General features: G+C 38.3%; 1 protein-coding gene across 8 annotated transcripts in view; it reads right to left on the bottom strand.

Annotated features, from left to right (window-relative positions):
- Positions 1-20,018, bottom strand: part of MYO6 (myosin VI) — a 131,197-nt gene extending 111,179 nt beyond the window's left edge. For 3 of the 8 annotated variants that reach the window (XM_064360907.1, XM_064360906.1, XM_064360902.1), the window contains exon 1: positions 19,917-20,018. The gene's annotated coding sequence lies outside the window, so the exon portion shown is untranslated. The remainder of the gene's footprint in view (positions 1-19,916) is intronic. The other 5 variants (XM_064360908.1, XM_064360903.1, XM_064360904.1 and 2 more) reach the window with 2 other exon arrangements.
- Between the last annotated feature and the right edge of the window lie 419 nt (positions 20,019-20,437).

The following is a 20,437-nucleotide window of genomic DNA, read 5'->3' on the forward strand; positions in this document are numbered from 1 at the left end:
GACTGGGTATACATCCAAAGGAAAATAAATCATTCTACCAAAAAGACACATGCATTCCTTGAACATAATATGCCTGCTTAAAAATAAATATACACAAAAAAAAGAAAGACACATGCCCTTGTATGTTCATCAGAGCACTATTCAGAACAGACATGGAATCAACCTAGATGTTCATAAATAAAGGATTCGATAAAGAAAATGTAGTAAATATACACCATGGAATACTATGCAGCCATTAAAAAGAAGGAAATAATGCCCTTTGCAGCAACATGTATGCAGCTGGAGGCTATTATCACAAGCAAAATTAACACAGGAACCGAAAACCAAATACAACATGTTCACACTTACAAGTGGGAACTAAACAATGAGTATTCATGGACATAAAGATGGGAGCCGAAGACAGACGTAGCTCATGACTGTAATCCCAGCACTCTGCTAGGCAGAGGTAGGAGGACTGCTTGAGCCCAGGAGTTCAAGACCAGCCTGGGCAACATAGTGAGACCTAGTCTCAATTAAAATAGAAAAAAAAAAGATGGGAGCTATAAACCATAGACATTGGAGACTACTAGAGGGGCAGAAAGGGAGAGGGAAAGGGCTAAAAATCTACCTATTGGTTACGGTCCTCACCAACTGGGTGATGGAATCATCCTTAGCAGCACCAGTATACCCATGTAACAAACCTGTACATGTACCCCTATATCTAAAATAAAAGGTGAAATTATAATTTTCTAAAAAAAGAAATTCATAGATGTGAAACTAAAAGCTAAAATATTGGATATAAATGTTACTTAGTATGACTGAAGGGTACACTGAGAGGGAGAAGAGGAAAAAAAGCTTGGTGGAAGACAAAGGCAGACAAAGGTAAATACATGCCAAGGTGTAAACAGGCTTAACTCTATTCTACAGGCAATTGAGGGTCATCTAATTAGATCTGCATATTAGAAAGGTAACTGTGTTCTGGTAGAAGAGAGTGGTATGCAATAATTCAATATGATGAGGGAAAAAAGCACCAAAAACAGAGCACCAGATAAAAGCAAATAATTAATGAATTCATAAACAAAGATTTAACTAATTTAATAACTGGGTGTTTCAAACAAAATTTTCTTTTTAATTTTTTTTTTTTAAAGATGGGGTTTCAGCATGATGGCCAGGCTGGTCTTGAACTCCTGACCTCAGGTGATCCACCCACCTCGGCCTCCCAAAGTGCTAGGATTACAGGCGTGAGCCACCATGCCCGGCCTCAAATAAAGTTAAACGAAAACTTCATACATATAAGGGATTTAATTCTTTATGTATAAAGACTGTTAAGTGGCCATAGCTCTTACAGGACTCTGTGTCATAAACCCATTAAAAGGCAAATTCAGTACAGCAATCATCTTTTAATAATGCTATTACTCAGCAACAAGATTTTTCAGATTGTTCCAAACTTTTGGAATGTAAATACCCTCAAATCAGATATAATCATCAGTTGCCACCCAATTTATCATTTTGCACAAATGTGCTGGATTAGTAAAATTAAGGAAATGTAATATAACAGATTTTCAAAACATGGATAAAAATACAACTGTTTATCCAAACAACTGGCAAAGTTTAGGTGAGAGTTAGATTTTTTTAAAGTGGATTTCTATAAAATTCTGCTAAGTAGCCAATAAATCAAACATTATAATAGGAATGTCTCCCAGTGAATAGTATGCCTGGATTTTTTTCATTTTCAGACAAAGACTTGAGACAGACACAATTTATGCATTACTGAGATCCTCTATAAAACCTGATAAAACCACAATGGTTTTGTCAAAGCACTTAAAAAGTTACTCAAATAGTTAACTTTTCACAAACAAAAATAATCGATCATATTACTTATATGCTCCAAACTCCACGTGCCTTCCCAGCTCATAAAGCATGGCAATAGCTCAAAGGAATGTTACTTATAGAGTTAAAAACCTTCAGTTTTCCCAGAGTTAAAAGCAAGCAAACTTTTAGCTTTTTCTGAAGTAGATCTCACAATAAAAACTCTCTCCTCTACTGTGCTGTAGGCATTTTGCTTTCACTCCTAACCACCAACGTAGCAGTGGATGATTTCTTTTAAAGCTGCTGCCTACTGCCTATTCCAAAATTCAATCTTGAGTCTTTACACTATCAACTTTGTTTAAGTCTGTAGGTATTAAGGCCACATAAATCTAAAGTTTCAGAGTAGTTCAAGTACTCAGTTACTATTTTATAATCTCACTCGTTCTCTGGAATTAATTACACAGTGATTATTCAACAATTAAAATTCAACTCAGCTACAATTTGGTCTCACTTCACAAGAATTACCATCCTGGAATAGAATCCATTAGAACTACTGAGTATTCTTCATGAAGGATGAATTTCTTTACATTGAAGGTTTGAGCCTTTTTTTCTTCAGTTTAGTTATTCACAGTGAAGTAGTATTAATTACAATCTTCTCACAAGTCCCATTCAGTATTAACAGTGATTCACAAAGATGCATTTTATATTAATTTTCTTATTAAGGTGATAAAAGAGCACATTTTATTTTTTTGCTCATATAACCGACCACAGTGCCTTCTGCCCCTCCCTCCCTTGTTAGGCTGCTCTCTGAAACTGCTGCTAGCTATCATTCTGGGGCTTCCGTTCACTGCTTTCCTAGGTACATATTTGAGTCCTTCCATGTTCAAGCGGTCTTCGTTCTACCTTCATACTTAAATTACTGATTGAACATACACATATAATTGAGTTCTGGGTTGAAAGTCATTTTTCTTCAGGATTCTGAGAACATAATCAGTATTTTTAGACTCCAGAACTGCTATGCCTTTTAAGTTCCTGATTATTCATACCCCTTTTTATTTCTCCCCCTTGACTTGAAAGCTTGAAGGATCTTGCCTTAATCCTGGGTGCCCTAAATTTCCATGATAATATGGCTCTGTGTTGCTTGAATTCACTGTGCTGTATACACTAAGAACATGGTTAGTCTGAAAGCACAAATCATGTGGAATGTTCTGATGCTCTTTCTATTTACTAGATATCTTCCTATTCGGTTCTCGCTTTCTGAGAGGTCTATAATTTAATGTCCTTCTGCAAGACTGCCACTCTTAGTCTCCCCTCTTTTCTCTTCTATTACCTATGTCTTTATCCTTTTATTCCACCTTCTTGTGAATGTCCTCCACTTGACTTTCTAACCCTTCTACAGAAAATTTTATTTCTGCAGTCACATTTTTATTTTCCCTCCACTGTCTCTGATTCCTCCTGGTTGCTTTTTTCTACTGCTTCTTTCTTTATCATGGGAAGGCTTTTCTCAACTTGTTTTCCATTCATATTTAGAAAGTCATTAAGTAGCTAACTAGCAGCTGTATGTAAGTATATGAAGACATATGACTTCATTCTAGAGTCACTGGGCACACCCAACTTTTTTGTAGGGATGTTCCAACTATAGAATTTTTTTTAAATTCCTATACCATCATTCTAATGATGTTTCAGAAGAGAAAGAAGATATAAATGTACGTAAATATTCTCCATGTTTAACAAGAAGTGCAATGTTTAACAAGGGAAAACATCTTTATAGAATAATTCACTGTTAATTATTTTCATCACTGCCTTGGGAATGCTTAATGAAGTCTATTAATATGACAATTTTACATTTCTCTCTTTTTTCAGAATGAGTCTCACTCTGTTACCCAGGCTGGAGTGCAGCGACGCGATCTCCGCTCCCCGCAATCTTCACCTCCCAGGTTCAAGCAATTCTCCTGCCTCAGCCTCCCGAGTAGCTGGAATTACAGGCACATGTCACCATGCCAAGCTAATTTTTGTATTTTTAGTAGAGACGAGATTTCACCATGTTTGCCAGGCTGGTCTCAAACTCCTAACTTGAGGTGATCCACCTGCCTTGGTCTCCCAAAGTGCTGGGATTACAGGCATGAGCCACCATGCCCAGCCAATTTTTATTATTTTTTAAGCCTTAATCTTTAGTAATATAATTGTCTTATATAAGAATTGTAACTTAATCTTTAAAAGTTCGCTGTAAAATGCACTTCAGGTAAGTGGATTCCATTGTCACTGACCTGTTTTCTAACTTTCATTATAAAATTGGAAATACTTTCCCTAAGAGGAAAGAGGACTAATCCCAGAGTACAATAACATCTTTTGAGATCTTTGAAACTTTAAAATCATTATGCACAATGGATCATGCATATAATCCCAACACTTTGGGAGACTGGGAGGATCACTTGGGGCCAGGAGTTCAAGACCGGCCTGGTCAACAAGACAATATCCTTTCTCTACAAAATTTTTTTTTTTTTTAATTTAGCTGGGTGTGGTGGTACATACCTGTAATCCCAACTGTGTGAGAAGCTGAGACAGGTGAAATCACCTGAGCTCAGGAGTTCAAGGGTACAGTGAGCTATGATCACGCCACTGCACTCCAGCCTGGGCAACAGAGCAAGACCCTGCCTCTAAAGAAAATAAATAAAATAATTATGAAAAGAAACTAAGTGTCACAGAAATGTTCAAATATATACAATAATGAAAAAGCATAAAATGTAAAAATATAAGTACCCCAAACTTCAGAACTATTACTACTGCTAATCATTCCTCACATATTATACCCACCACCTACTGGCAATCCCACACACACAAAAAAGTACTTTTTCAATATTTGCAAATGCTATATTCTAAGTGAAGAGTTCTACAGCTTGATAAAAGCAGACACAGAAATAGGAAACTTCAAAGAAGCTCTACCACTCTGAATAAGCCAGGAAGAAAACACTGTTGTTATTTTTTGGCACAATGACAAAAGTAAATGTTGGGGATCTTTAGTTTCTATGGCACAAATTCCCCTTTTTTTCCCTTTGAGGAAAATATACAATCTACCTTACCTTCTTGAAAATAATTGAACAGCTTCTTTTGTTAACAAGATACTAATAAACCCCATCTCATCATCCAAGATAACTAATTAATATCTATAAAGTGAAATCATTTAAAATGTTCTGGATAGGATCAAGCCATGAAATAAATCCATCGTAATCTAAAACTTAAAAACTTAGAACCAAGTAACAACAGGGATTATAAATGACTGATGAACTAAGTTTTCAGCAGAACATCAGAATTTGACTGTTTTTGTAATATGAACAATCCATAACCAGCGTTATTGTTTTCATTTCCAAAAACAAAAACAGGCAGGGAAGTTAAGTGACTCATTCATAGTCACATAACACAGAGCACTGGGACAAGGCTCTTCTTTGTCCATCAACTGGCGGTCAACTAAACTGTGCCAAACCCCCTACTTTCTTAAAAAATCTGTTTCTATCAGATTCCACTGGTAGAAATATTTTGCCACAGAAAAACTTCGCATTTTAATAAATATTACTTAACTCCCAATTTTTTGTTCCAAAAAAAATGATTCAAGTATGCACTGTAATACTTATTGCAGAAAGCCAGTTTAAAATAGCTAGAATTAGTGTAGCTCAGAAGTAACTGATTTAAAATTGTTCAATTTAGCTGGGCGCAGTGGCTCACATCTGTAATCCCAGCACTTTGGGAGGCCAAGGCGGACGGATCACGAGGTCAGGAGATCAAGACCATCTTGGCTGACACAGTAAAACCCCATCTCTACTTAAAAAAAAAAAAAAAAAAAAAATTAGCCAGGCGTGGTGGCACGCGCCTGTAGTCCCAGCTACTCAGGAGGCTGAGGCAGGAGAATAGCTTGAACTCAGGAGGCGGAGGTTGCAGTGAACCGAGATCGAACCATTGCAATCCAGCCAGGGTGACAGAGTGAGACTCCATCTCAAAAAAAAAAATTGTTCAATTTAAACAATTTTGAAATGTTCACAAATAAATAGTAACAATTTTAAAATGTTCACGCCAAATGCTTCTTCTTCACAATTATTCGAACAGATTCTTATGACATAGATCAAATAAGAAATATTTTTTTCATTCTTAAATCAGCTGAAAATCAAAGTCTCCTTGACCAAGTACTTTTTACTAATGGAATAAACTCAAGACAAAAGGAATATAGCAGAATCTTTGTTTTATCATTTAAGTCTCAATATTTTTTAACCACTTGAAACAGCACATCTTACCACATTTTTAGCATATACTATTATAATTTTAATAATTTTCAGATAATCAAGTTTTACAGCCTTATAATGGGTGGAAATCTCCTTACAATTTTATTCCAGCATTAAAAGGACAATAAACACTATACAATTAAGGTCATAATTCCTTAAAACATTAACTCTCACCTTAAAAATCAACAACTGAGCAACAAATCAAAATGAGAAATTCACAGAACTGCAAAATTTTTTAATTGCATCAATTATTCTTTACAATTAAAAATATAGCTATTATATTACTATGAGGGAAAAAATAAATCTCACAATTTAAAATTTCATGATAGCTGCATAATTACAACTGTTCTTAATTTATAATTTACTTATAATCACAAAAAAATGCCAGAAATGTATATACCAATTATCTCCTGTAAAAATTAATGTGATCAAATGTTCTATCTAACCAGTAATCCAAGAAATATATACTAAAATGAGATGTTATCATTCTTTTGACATGGTCCAAGAAAATGAAATACTATTTCTGGCTGGGCACAGTGGTGGCTCATGCCTGTAATCCCAGCACTTTGGGAGGCCAAAGCAGGTGGATCACTTGAGGTCAGGAGTTCAAGCCCAGACTGGCCAACATGGTGAAACCCCATCTCTACTAAAAATACAAAACTCAGCTGGGCGTGATGGCACACACCTGTAATCCTAGCTAATGAGGAGGCTGAGGCAAGAGAATCTCTTGAACACGGGAGGTGGAAGTTGCAATGAGCCGAGATCCCGCCTCTGCACTCCAGCCTGGGTGACAGAGCAAGATTCCATCTCAAAAAAAAAAAAAAAAAAAAAAAATAGAGATACTATTTCTGCCTACAGAATTAGAAAAAAAAATTTATTGTGATACTCTGCTAATGAAGGTTGAACTTACAGATTTAAGTATTGTTGTAAACAATTTAAATTGGTATAATAGTTTTAAAAAGCAACATGGCTATATGCATATATATCAAGAGTCATAAGAATGTGTGGACTTTTTAACCTAGTATTTTTACTTCCAGGCATCTATCCTTAAGAAAATAATCAAAAGTTTATTCACATGAGACTCAGAATCAACCTAAATGCCCATCTATAGGTAAATAGTATTAAATAGTATTCCGCCACAAAACAGAATGAAATCCTGTCATTTGCAGCAGCAACACAGTTGGACCTAGAAGAATTATGTTAAGTAAAATAAGCCAGGCACAGAAAGACAAACACTGTGAGATCTCACTCATACATGGAATCTGAAAAACTTGACTTCATAAAAGTAGAGAGTAGAATAGTGCTTACCAAAGACAGGGGGAGGACCAGGAGAGGTTGTTCAATGGGTACAAAGTCACAGTTAGGAAGAATAAATTCTGGTGTTCTATTACACAGTAGGGTGAATACAGCAAATAAAAATGTAATGTGTATTTCAAGATGCTAAAAGAGATTTTGAATGTGGTCACCACAAAGAAATGACAAATGTTTAAAGTAACAAATATACTTTGATCATTATACTACACATACAAACACTGAAACATCACACTGTACCCCATAAATATGTACAATTATGTGTCAGTTATAAATACAAATTAATTTAAGTTTTTTTTTTTTTTTTTTGAGACAGAGTCTCCCTCTGTCACCTAGGTTGGGGTACCATGGCATGACCTCAGCTTATCACAACCTCTTCCTCCTGGGTTCAAGCAATTCTCCTGCCTCAGGCTCCCAAGCAGCTGGGACTACCAGCGTGCGCCACCGTGCCCAGCTAATTTTTTGTATTTTTAGTAGAGATGGGGTTTCACCATCTTGGCCAGGATGGTCTCAATCTCCTGACCTCATGATCCACCCACCTCAGTTTCCAAAAGTGTTGGGATTACAGGCATGAGCCACCGCACCCAGCCATTTTTAAAAAGTTTATATTCTCTGAAGTGATAGTTAACAAAAAAAAGGAGGAGGAGTGAGGGGGCAGGAGAAAACAAAACAAAGGAAGAAAAAACGTATAAATAAATATTTAACAATAAAAGGTAATTAACTAAATTACAATACAGTGTAATTCAGCATTTGAAGAGTGAACAACCACAGGTTTGATTATTCAATAAGAATTACCATGAGGCCGGGCAAGGTGGCTCACGCCTGTAATCCCAGCACTTTTGGGAGACCGAGGCGGGCGGATCACCTGAGGTCAGTAGTTTGAAACCAGCCTGACCAATAAGGAGAAACCCCGTGTCTACTAAAAATACAAAATTAACCAGGTGTGGTGGCTCATGCCTGTAATCCCAGCTACCTGGGAGTCTGAGGCAGAAAAATAGCTTGAACCTGAGAGGCAGAGGTTGTGGTGAGCCAAGATCGCACCAATGCACTCCAGCCCAGGCAACAAGAGCAAAATTCCATCTCAAAAAAAAAAAAAAATTACCATGAAAACCTATGACATATAGTGGATAATATGTACATGAAACCTGTTATGAGGATTAAATGAAAGACCGTATATCTCTAATAGGCACTTTTTCACATATTAACAGGTTTAAAATTAAGATGTATTTAGCATTTGATATGTCATTACTTAATTGACAGTGACTTTTTTATTAGCAGTATATAAAATTGTGTACCTTAGAATTCATGGTATTTTAGATTCAATGAAACCTGGTACTGTAATAAACTGAAAACCTAAATTTGAAAGGTAGTAAATACTTTGAGGTTGGTTACCTGAAACTAGACATCTAAATAGCAAGTGAGTCTAGAGACCTCTCAGCATCTTCCTTCATTTCATCAGTAAAATGTACTTGCAGCATACTGAATCATGTTCACTTTTGGTTTTTGTGAAGGAGTTACATTGCATATGAAGGAATATCATGTTGCCTCTGCTTTTCAAAAACTGTGTTTAATAGCATGACAAATGCTTATTTCTTTCCTTAATCCTTTCTCTCATCTCCTTCCTCAGGTCCACACGCTCCAGCCTTCTCAACTGCTCCAAGTTCCTCTAAGTGTCCCAGGTTTATCCCATCTCTACACTTTAGCTGAAATGGCTTCTTCTGATAAAACTTATTCCAGGCCAGGGGCAGTGGATCATGCCTGTAATCTTAACATTTGGGAGGCCAAGGCAAGAGGATTACTTGAGGTCAAGAGTTCAAGACCAGCCTGGCCAACATGGGGAAACCCTGTCTCTACTAAAAATACAATAATTAGCTGGGCATGGTGGCAGACACCTGTAGTTCCAGCTACTCAGGAGGCTAAGGCAGGAGAATCAATTGAACCCGGGAGGCGTAAGTTGCCAAGATGGTGCCACTGCACTCCAGCCTGGACAACTGAGCAAGACTCCATCTCAAAACAAACAAAAAATCAATGCCGAGTTCTGGCATTCACCTTTCCCTGAGCTTCTCCTGCCTCAGCCCAATCTCCTCCCACCATTCTTTCTCACCTTTATTCCCACTGTGTATCCCCCCCACACTCTTCCACCAGAGCCTGAAAAAATGTTATTGCTTGTATTTACTTATGTTCTTCCCACTAAACTGAAGCACCCTGATGATGGGGATATCTGATTCATGTAATATATCTATTCCTCAACTCAAGGACATAATAAACCCTCTATAAATGTTCCATACACCAAAGGGTTTAGAGTGTGCCACAGATAACCTGCTGAACTAACAAGATCCTAGATACTCCAGAAGTATTCAACAGGCATCAAAAACAAATTTTTAGTCCTATATATTTATGCCATAAAATGTGAATTCAACTTTACTTACATATTTTATTTACCCAATATTTTCACAAAAGAAAATGGTTGAGTAATTAACATCACTATTTGTGTCCATTTTGCTGTATATAATCTGAAGGGTTTTTTTTTTTTTTTTTTTGAAACGGAGTTTCGCTCGTTACCCAGGCTGGAGTGCAATGGCGCGATCTCGGCTCACCGCAACCTCCGCCTCCTGGATTCAGGCAATTCTCCTGCCTCAGCCTCCTGAGTAGCTGGGATTACAGGCACGCGCCACCATGCCCAGCTAATTTTTTTGTATTAGTAGAGACGGGGTTTCACCATGTTGACCAGGATGGTCTCGATCTCTTGACCTCGTGATCCACCCGCCTCGGCCTCCCAAAGTGCTGGGATTACAGGCTTGAGCCACCACGCCCGGCCAATCTGAAGGGTTTTTAAAATCACAACTGCCTGTTGAATTTGATCAAACTTCTGTACTGTTTTGTTGTGGTTGAGTTTTTTGGTTTTTTTTGATGGGGGGGGTCTCACTCTGTCACCCAGGTTAGAGTGCAGCGGCACAATCTCAGCTCACTGCAGCCTCCACCTCCAAGGCTCAAGCGATCCTCCCACCTCAGCATTCCAAGTAGCTGGGACCACAAGCGCGAACCACCACATCCAGCCAATTTTTTTCTTTTTCTTTTTCTTTTTTTTTTTTTTTTTTTTTTTTTTGCCATGTTGCCCAGGCTGGAAACTTTTGTACTGTTAATGTGACAAATTCTAATGATTCTTTAAAGTCACATTTGCTGAGATATATTTTACATACACCATATGTGTTCTTAATTACTACACTATACTACTTTCTCCAAAAGAATACATTTCAGCATAATTTTCAGCTATTCTTATGACTTCTTTTTATTAGGAGAAAGCTTGCTACTCTGTGCTTCTAAAGATTAGCCTGGGAAAAACTACATATAAAACCAACGTAACTCGTACATTTTACTGAATTCATTCCTTAGTTTACCCAGCAATAGAACAGACAAGCAATTAATGTACATCCCTTTTTCTCCCCTTTCCTGAGTTGTAAGAGCCTGGCATACAGTTGGTGCTCAATAAAATATCCCCTGAATAAATGACTAGTTGAATAAATGAAAATTTACATTTACTTAACTAAAAACACCATATATATAATAAATCCATATTTGGAGAATAAATGAAAGCGTGCACTGAATATGAAAAACATAAGGAATTATAAAGTAACTCCTTACATCATTACCCTGCCACTCCATCAATTCTAAGGATTAACAAATTAAACCACAAATTACTTTCAGTTTCTAAGAAAGTTTTTTCTTTCCTTTTTTTTTTTCTTTTGAGAAGGTGTCTCGCTCTGTCACCAGGCTGGAGTGCAGTGGCTCAATCTCAGCTCACTGCAACCTCCAACTCCTGGGTCCAAGTGATTCTCCTGCCTCAGCCTCCTGAGTACCTGGGATTACAGGCGTGTACCACCACACCCAGCTAATTTTGGTATTTTTAGTAGAGACTGGGTTTCACCATGTTGGCCAGGATGGTCTCAATCTCCTGACCTCGTGATCCCTCTGCCTGGGCCTTCCAAAATGCTGGGATTACAGGCATGAGCCACTGCTCCCAGCAACAAAGTTTCAAACTAAAGCAACACTTCCTCAATCTTCAGGGGATATTTTATCACTCTGCTCCACCCTCATCTTTTTTCTTTGCCTCTTTAAAGAACAATCTTCCTTTCACTTTGTTATTCTCCATATTGCCACATCCTATGGTCCGCTGGCTTACCACAGCCTGATTCTGTTACCCTCCTAATTCTGGCTTTCAACTTCACCTCCATTCTCTGTGTCCAATCCTAGTTTTTTTCAAACTTCTCTCCCAACTCCCAGCCTCTCAAATAAATTCTCCCCCATTCAGGATCTCTCATGCCACTCATATAAAAAGTCCTTCCACCATGATCCTCCTTAAGGCAAACTCTGATAAACAAGAACTAAAACTTCTTTCCTCATCCTATCAACCTTAATGCAGAAATCTGACCTCTCCTAAATACACAGCCTACCTTTTTGCTCCCCTCACCTTAAAAGAGTCACAAATTAAGGTCATGGAATTATGGTATGGTCTAGATGATACATTTCCAACTTTTTCATAATGCCTTCAAACACTAAATGATCATCAAAATGATAGGTGGATCCTACACATTAATAGAGGAACCTTGACTTTATTGTCAAAGTAATCAATGTTATTGATCTTTTAGAACATAGCCCAAGGCCCTTACTAATTATGGTATGTGTCAGCATTACTGAGGCAAGTGGGATGTGTTAAATGACAATAAAAAAATGAGACATCAAATGCCACCTCAGAGGTAGAAACTACCCCTTCTGCAAAATGTTTCATTATTAAAATAAAGACTTCTACCCTGTGAACCATCATCAAAATACAGAAAGAGAAAAAGGGAGGAATGTTGAAAGCCCCATTTAACAAGTCTACTTCAATGTCCTAATTTCCACAAGTTGGGTTACTAGTTCAGTGAACCCAACCATGTGACCCAGGCAAGATTTCTCATTCGAAATCAAAACAAGACCTTGTGCCTATAGACTATTTTCCAAAGGACAGAGAAACTAAAACTTTAGGAGAAAACTAGAGGGACTCTGAGGAAAGAGAGACTAGAAATCTATCTGAGAGGCCAGACTCGGTGGCTAATACCTGTAATCCCAGAACTTTGGGAGGGCAAGAGAAGAGGATCGTTTGAGCCCAGGAGTTCAACATCAGCCTAGGCAACATGCAAGATCCCATCTCTACAAAAAAATTAAAAATTAGCTGGGTGTGGTGACGCATGCCTGTAGTCCCACTACTCCAGAGGCTAAGGTGGGAGGATCACTTAAGCATAGGAGATCAAGGCTGCAGTGAGCTGCGATCATGCCGCTGCACTCAAGCCTGGGTATCAGAGGGAGACTCTGTCTTCTCAAAAAAAAAAAAAAAAAAAGCTAACTGGGGATATCAAGGACTATCACTTGTTCTTTTGTGAAAAGCTAAATTTGCAACAAGTAAATTTCAGAAAGGTCCATCCACAAAGACAATCAGAATCCTTGGCCAGGCAGAGAGAATTTGTTCTCAGCTTAAGAGATAGTATGCACAGCAACAATAAATAAAGGGCAAGAAAACAAGGACACATGAAAACAGGCTTAAGAGGAAAAAGGGAAAGAAGAGAAAAGAAACTTGAATCTAGAGATAGGATAACAGAAACTGTAACAAGCAGAGCAACAAACTGGTTAAGAAAATGGTAAGTCATTTAGCACTGTAAACTAAATGAAAGCAGGCAAGGGAGAAAATAGAGAAGATCTGTAATAACCACCATATGAAATGACTCAACCATAAACCTTTTTCTATTTTTATTTTTAACCAGCTGTAAAGAATTTAAAATATATGTATTTTAAATATCTATATATATAGAGAGAGAGAGAGAGAGATGTTATGTTGTCCTGTCCCAAAAAAAATTTTTTAAAGATTCTGTGGAAGCAGCAGCAATAAGAATCTTGAATGTAAGGGTAAGAGACGGTATAAGACGGTATAAGGTGAATTCATCTTGGTATAAGAAACCAAAATAACTCCATGACATGCATGACAATATAAAACTATTTTTAACTGATACACATTAAAGTAATTAATGAATAGTAACTGCATTTCAGCCTATCACTAACTTCAAACAAAATGCCCAGCACAAGGTCAGATTCAAAATACTTAAGGGAGGAAAACGTGGTTTTTGAAAATTTCATTCCTACCCATACTTTCTATGACTCACCTCACTATACTATTTACAGTAAGGTTACTCAGAATAATTAGTTTCACTCTGAACTCCAGCACCAGTCCTCATCTGTCAACATGTGGTTTCGGTAACACGACACTCCCCTCATCCCTTTGTCTTGTCTTATCTTGAATAGAAACAGTTTCTCCAAACACCACTGGAGGAAACACATGCAACCTTGAAAACCTGGAAAGCTGAGTTATAACCACAGAGATCAACATATCAACTCCATGCTGGAGATGGAGGCCCTCAAACAGTATCCCTCTCACTGCTACGGAGTAGGTTAAATTCTCCTCGCATGTATACTGCGCACAAAGGCCACTGAAGAGTCACCACCATTCCATGCATACAATTTGCACTCCTGCCAGAAAGAATTCTCTCCTATTCTTCCTATATTACATTTCTACTCTCTGCTTGAAAAATTAAGCAAATCTCTCCTCCTCCCTTAAGTCATTCACCCTAACCCTTCTCAGGATTAGGTACTCTTTTCTCTGCACCTACTTTTAAATTTAGTGTTAGTCTCTCTCTGCTTTGTTTTCTACTTTATTGTCAAAATAGGACAAAATTGTATTGACCTTTTAGACATAGCCCAAGGCCCAATTTTGTTGTTAAATTTTAATCTTGGTGAAGCACAGTGCCTCACTAATCCCAGCACTCTGGGAGGCCAAGGTGGTGGATCACTTGAGGTCAGGAGTTTGAGACCAGGCTGGCCAAAATGGTAAAACCTTGTCTCTACTAAAAATACAAAAATTAGCCGGGCATGCTGGTGTGTGCGTATATAGTCCCAGTTACTGTACTCGGGAGGCTAAGGCAGGAGAACTGCTTGAAGCCAGGAGGCAGAGGTTGCAGTGAGCCAAGATACAGCCACTGCACTCCAGCCTGGGTGATAGAGCAAGACTCTGTCTATAAACAAATAAATAAATGAATGAATGAATAAATAAATCTCTCCTTAAAGGCCAAGAGTAACATACTGCTTATTTATAAGCAGCCAGTATCTAACTCAGTATATCATATATAGAAAATTATTAAATATTTGTTGATTGAAGGGATGAGTAGTAAATGCCCTCTTCAACCCAAATGGCTAAACACAGCTGTATGTTCAGTTAGAACCTGTAACTAACAATAGTTTCAGATAAAAGTTTCTGAGTGAACAGATGTATATCGTTATTAATCTTTACAAAACTTCAAATCCAGCATATACCTTACGTTGTCTCCATGAAGAACAAAAAACTAGTATTAAATAATATTTTTACATCACATATTTATTTATTTTATTTATTTATTTTTGAGACAGAGTCTTGCTCTGGTCATCCAGGCTGGAGTGCAGTGGCACGATCTCAACTCACTGAAATATCTGCCTCCTAGGTTACAGAGATTCTTTTGCTTCAGACTCCAGAGTAGCTGAGATTACAGGCACCCGCCACCAAATCCAGCTAATTTTTGTATTTTTTAGTAGAGGCAGGGTTTCGCCATCTCGGCCAGGCTGGTCTCAAACTCCTGACCTCAGATGATCTGCCCGCCTCAGCCTCCCAAAGTGTTAGGATTACAGGCATGAGCCACCACAACTGGCCATATCACATATTTAAAGTGTGCTAATTTAACAATGATTTTTGCCATTATCCAATTTTTTTCTAGACTCCCAGCCCCCATTACCCAATTATTTTGCAACAAGTAGATTTCAAAGAGGTCCATGAAGACAGTCAGAATCCAGAATCCTTGGCCAGATAAACAGAGAGAATTTGTTTTCAGCTTAAGAGATAGTATGGACAGCAATAACAGATAAGGGGCAAGAAAACAAGGACACATGAAAACAGGCTTAAAAGGGAAAAGAGAAAGAAGAGAAAGGAAACTTGAATCTAGAGATGGAATAACAGGGCAAGAACGAAAGTGTAACAAACAGAACAACAAACTGGTTAAGAGAATGGTAAGTCATTTAGCACTGTAAACTAAATGAATAGCAGGCAAGGGAGAAATGAGAAACCTGTAAAAATCACCATATGAAATGACTGAAGCATAAAATCTTTTTCTTTCTACTTTTCTTTTTAATGGCCATAGAAAAAGAATGAAAAAAAGACTAAGGTTAATGAACACAATATTCATTATAATATTGTAATGACACATTACAATAACTCAGCAAAAATGAAAGACAATTAGATTAATTAAAACAAATATGCTGGGTCTTAAAACGAATTTTTTTTTTTTGAGACAGAGTTTCGCTCCTGTTGCCCAGGCTGGAGTGTAACGGCATGATCTCGGCTTACCGCAACCTCCATCTCTTGGGTTCAAGTGACTCTCCAGCCTCAGCCTCCCAAATAGCTGAGATTTCAGGCATGCACCACCATGTCCAGCTAATTTTGTATTTTTAGTAGATACGGGGTTTCTCCATGTTGGTCAGACTGGTCTCAAACTCCCCACCTCAGGTCATCTGCCTGCCTCAGCCTCTCAAAGTGCTGGGATTACATGTGTAAGCCACCGTGACTGGCAAAGTATGTTATTTTTTAAAAACAGCATTGTTTATTAAGAATTTTTTTTTTGAGTCTCACTTTGTCACCCAGGCTGGAGTGCAATGGCACAATCTTGGCTCACTGCAACCTCCACCTCCTATGTTCAAGCGATTCTCCTGCCTCAGCCTCCCAAGTAGTTGGGACCACAGGTGCATGTCACCATGCCCAGCTAATTTTTGCATTTTTAATGCAAATAGGGTTTCGCCATGTTGGCCAGGCTGGTCTCAAACTCCTGACCTCAGGTGATCTGCCCACCTAGGCCTCCCAAAGTGCTGGAATATAGGCATGAGCCACTGCACCTGGCCTCATTTTTTATTAAGAATTTAGACCAGGCACAGTGGTTTATGCCTATAACCCCAGCACTTTGGGAGGCCAAGATGGAAGGATCACTTGAGGTCATGAGTTGGAGACCAGACTGAACAATGTAGCCAAACTCTATCTCTATTTATTTATTTATTTATTTATTTTGGATACAAAGTATTGCTCTGTCACCCAGCCTGGAATGCACTGGGGATCATGGTTCACTGTAGTTTCAACCTCCTGGGCTCAAGCAATCTTCCCATCTCAGCCTCCCATGGAGCTGGAACTACAGGCATGTGCCACCATACCCAGCTAATTTTTTTATTTTTACTTTTTTGTAGAGATGGGATTTATGTTGCCCAGGCTGGTCTTGAAGTACTGGGCTCAAAGGATCCTCCTGTCTCAGCCTCTCAAAATACTGGGGTTACAGGCATGAGCCACTGCACCCAGCCTCTATTTTTTAATTAAATATTTAAACAAAGAAAAAAATTCATTAGCAAACAAACTCAAATGGCAACAGAAGTAATTAGAAAAATAATTAGCTTATATTCTGGTTCAATCTCAATGCCTTTTTTTTCTTTGGGAAATTAGAAAAAGGCAGAAATTTAATTTTTAGAATTATTTATTTTACTTATATTCACTAAACCAATACACGACATATAAACAAAATATCATAAAACAATTAAAACTGTTGACTTACTGGAAAATTCTTAAGAAACCATAAAATATAGAAAACAATCCTCATCTCCATAAAAAAAATACAAAAATTAGCTGGGTGTGGTGGCACACACGTGTAGTCCCAGCTACTACAGAGGCTGAGATGGCAGGATCATCTGAGCCCAGGAAGTTGAAGTTGCAGTGAGCTGAAATTGCTCCACTGCACTCCAGCCCAGGTGACACAGTGAGACCCTGTTTCAAAAAAAAAAAAAAGAAAAAGAAATCACAAACTCAACTTCATATATATATATATATATATATATATATAATTGCACTTTAGGTTCTGGGGTACATGTGAAGAACATGCAGGATTGTTGCATAGGTACATATATGGCAATGTGGTTTGCTGCCTCCATCCCCCCGTCACCTATATCTGGCATTTCTCCCCATGTTATCCCTTCCCAACCTCCCTACCCCCTCACTGTCCCTCCCCTATTCCCCGCCCAAGAGACCCCAGTGTGTGATGCTCCCCTCCCTGTGTCCATGTGTTCTCATTGTTCAACACCTGCCTGTAAGTGAGAACACTCGGTGTTTGATTTTCTGTTCTTGTGTCAGACAAACTCAACTTTTTAAAAAATCTTTTAAACACAAAGTCTATGAAACAGCCAGCCACATTTGTGTAAAGGATTATGCCAGAAAACCAAATTTTATCCATCTTTATCGCTTGAGCCTGGGAGTACTAGGCCCTGAAGACACAAGGGCCTGATATTTACCCTTAAGAAAGATATTAATATAGTTAACAATGAGATACTTTTCTCATCTATCACAGTAACAAAAATTAAAAACCTTTAACACTGAGTTGCTCTCACTTTGAGACTATAAACTGGTAAATCCTCTGAACCAGTACTTCCTAGTACACACCAAGGATATCTGCAGTAGCACTGTTAAGAGAGGAAAAATCACAATCAATCTGAATATCTATCAGTAAAAAAAAATAATTTTAAAAAGGTTTAATAAACAAGGCTGTATCCGGACTATAGAGAGTTATGCAATAATTTTTTAAACTAAGGTGGATCTTTATCTCTCAACATGAATATCTAAGAGCTGTTGTTACATTAAAAAAAATAGAATTGTAGAACATTTTGTGGAGTACACGACCTTTCATGTTAAAAAAACAAACAACAACAACCAAAAAAACGCATACAACAAGGCCAGGTGCAGTGACTCGCACCTATAGTTTCAGCACTTTGGGAGGCCAAGGTGGGAAGACTGCTTGAGGCCAGGAATTTTGAGACCAGCCTGGGAAACATAGCAAGACCCCATCTCTACCAAAACACACAGACACATACACATACACACAAAGCATGTTTCTGCAAGTCTAAAAATGTAAGTAATAGTAAAAGATAAACGTATGCACACCAAAACGGTAGTAGTGCTTTGTTTCTAAATAGAGACGAGCAACCAGGTGGTGGCCTAGGGGAATGCCAGCCGATTATTATTTTGATTTCTGGTTGGCAAAAGGATGCATTCACTTTTTAGTTGATTAACTTAAAATGAACATAATGTAAACAGATGTTATTCAAAAAGATGTATGAGGCTTTAACCCTTTCTAATCACTGCTACTAATATTCTTTTTTTAAAAACAATATGATAAGTTCCCTGGCTCATGAAGTCCTTGACTAGCCCACTCTTACCACCTCTGAGATATTTTATGGGATGGTCTAGAATTTATATTTGGAGAAAACAATTTTTAAAAGAAGCGACAATTGCACCACTGCACTCCAGCCTGGGAGACAGAGTGAGACTTTGTCTTAAAAAAAAAAAAAAAAGGAAGTGACAATATATTCACAGTTCAATCACAGGATGAAATTATTTATCTAATAGACATTTATGGAGCATCTATTGTAACAGGGCAAAGTACTAGGCCCTGAAGACACAATAATAAAATGAAGTGTTTACAACTTACAAAAGGAGAAAGACAACTACACCACCATGTACAGCAATTCATAGTGCTGAGATAAAGTAGTCATAGAAATGGTGTGGGGGGGAGCAGTAAAAGATAAGGACCAGGAGCCGGGCACGGTGGCTCACGCCTATAATCCCAGCACTTTGGGAGGCGGAGACGGGTGGATCACGAGGTCAAGAGATCGAGACCATCCTGGTCAACATGGTGAAACCCCGTCTTTATTAAAAATACAAAAATTAGCTGGGCATGGTGGCACACGCTTGTAGTCCCAGCTACTCGGGAGGCTGAGGCAGGAGAATTGCCTGAACCCAGGAGGCGGAGGTTGCGGTGAGCCAAGATCGCGCCATTGCACTCCAGCCTGGGTAACAAGAGCGTAACTCCCTCTCAAAAAAAAAAAAAAAAAAAAAAAAAGATAAGGACCAGGACACAGGAACTCCATTTTGTACAAAGCATTAAAAGATGACTAGGATAAAATCTTAAAGAAATGATATGCTACACATTGCATGAAAACAAAACAAAAAACACCAGTGTGCTCTGCCTATCAGGATTCAAGCTACCTTGTAAATATTACTAATTACTCGTATAAGGGACACATTAGTCAACTCCATTAAAAAGCCACTTTCCATCCCTGTATAAGGGCAGCACTATGAATATGAGATTCAGACCATATTCCCTCAAACAAATGCGTTACTAAACTTTGACTAGACATCGGAATTGTTAAACAACAACAAAATAAATTTGAACAACTGAATAAAGTTGAAGCCCTCAACAGCCTAACTAGAAAAGGAGAGGACCCTTTATAGGTCAGATACACTTCCTGACCTGTATTCAGCAATCTGCTCCCAGGCTGTCAAAAGATAAGCAGCACAGCCCTCAAGGCAGGAGACTGATCTTTGGCAAAGCAGGCATCCACCACAGATGCTACTGTTTCCTGTATACAGCCCTCAGAGCCAAGGGAGGCCTGGAACCTGAGAAGTTTATTTCCAATTTGGACAGTTGCCAATGCGTCTCATTCGAAGCATCCAGAGACAAGGGCCAGCTCAACCTCCAATGCTAGAAGCCAATGCAGCATTATCTTCTGTATGAGTTCCTCACCCAGAGGTGACCTGCATGATTTCTTCTGTGCCTGCTAAGGGGCACAGAAGAATAGGCTCAGCTCAGGTATTATGCAGACTCTAACCTTAACAGTGGCAACATGGTAACCACAAATCCCAAATCCCGGGATGATTATACTTAATGGAGAGAACTCACTGGTCTATTGGAACTACTGGCATTGCAAAAGCAGCACCTTCTTTACAATGTATAAATAATATCAAAGGATAATTTGTATACATAAAATAATTTCTCAGTAAGTTCCCCAAGTTTTAAGCACCACTTCATAAAAGTTGGGGAAGGGATTAAAATTAAAGCTAATAGGCCAGGCGTGGTGGCTCACGCCTGTAGTCC

The sequence above is a fragment of the Aotus nancymaae genome, unplaced genomic scaffold, assembly GCF_030222135.1.
Source record: "Aotus nancymaae isolate 86718 unplaced genomic scaffold, 86718_ANA_hifiasm-v0.15.2.pri h1tg000040l, whole genome shotgun sequence".
In the NCBI taxonomy this organism is placed as follows: Eukaryota; Metazoa; Chordata; class Mammalia; order Primates; family Aotidae; genus Aotus; species Aotus nancymaae.